Genomic DNA, 816 nt, shown 5'->3' on the forward strand with positions numbered 1-816 from the left:
AAGTTGCCGTAACAAGAGGCGCAAAGCAACGGCGAATCGCATGTCGATCGATCGCGTCTAATGATAGTTTTTATTGACTCTTTTACCTCGTAATATCAATATCCTTGACTGCTGAAGCAACTCGGAGCGTGCAAATGATTATTGACTCTTTTACCTCGTAATATCAATATCCTTGACAGCTGAAGCAACTCGGAGCGTGCAAATGAATTCTAATGGAGCGATTTGGTTAATATGTTACGTTCCGAGTATTCTTTACTTAGTTTGAAAGTCGATCAATACCTTTAATCTGTGAGTTCACATTATGGCCTAGGTTTAGATACTGTAAGCCATTTCATTTTTAAATAAAATTTGACCTCTATGTGAACAACAACGCGATCTGACTAACTTTTACCTTCCAGAATGAGATTTTCACTCTGCAGCGGAGTGTGCGCTGATATGAAACTTCCTGGCAGATTAAAACTGTGTGCCTGACCGAGACTCGAACTCGGGACCTTTGCCTTCCGCGGGCAAGTGCTCTACCAACTGAGCTACCCAAGCACGAATCACGCCCAGTCCTCACAGCTTTACTTCTGCCAGTATCTCGTCTCCTACCTTCCAAACTTTACAGAAGCTCTCCTGCGAACCTTGCAGAACTAGCACTCCTGAAAGAAAGGATATTGCGGAGATATGGCTTAGCCACAGCCTTGGAGATGTTTCCAGAATGAGATTTTCACTCTGCAGCGGAGTGTGCGCTGATATGAAACTTCCTCCACGACATTACCTATCTTCGCAGGAGAGTTTCTGGACTGTTGGTCCAGATTGTCCGACTCCTCAACG

At 44.4% G+C, this 816-nt stretch overlaps 1 non-coding gene across 1 annotated transcript; it reads right to left on the reverse strand.

Annotated features, from left to right (window-relative positions):
• Positions 1 to 463: 463 nt before the first annotated feature.
• Trnap-cgg (transfer RNA proline (anticodon CGG)) lies at positions 464 to 538 on the reverse strand. Its single transcript has one exon. It is a non-coding gene; the product is annotated as a tRNA-Pro (tRNA).
• Positions 539 to 816: the final 278 nt, after the last annotated feature.

The sequence above is a fragment of the Schistocerca nitens genome, chromosome 5 (assembly GCF_023898315.1).
Source record: "Schistocerca nitens isolate TAMUIC-IGC-003100 chromosome 5, iqSchNite1.1, whole genome shotgun sequence".
Lineage (NCBI taxonomy): Eukaryota > Metazoa > Arthropoda > Insecta > Orthoptera > Acrididae > Schistocerca > Schistocerca nitens.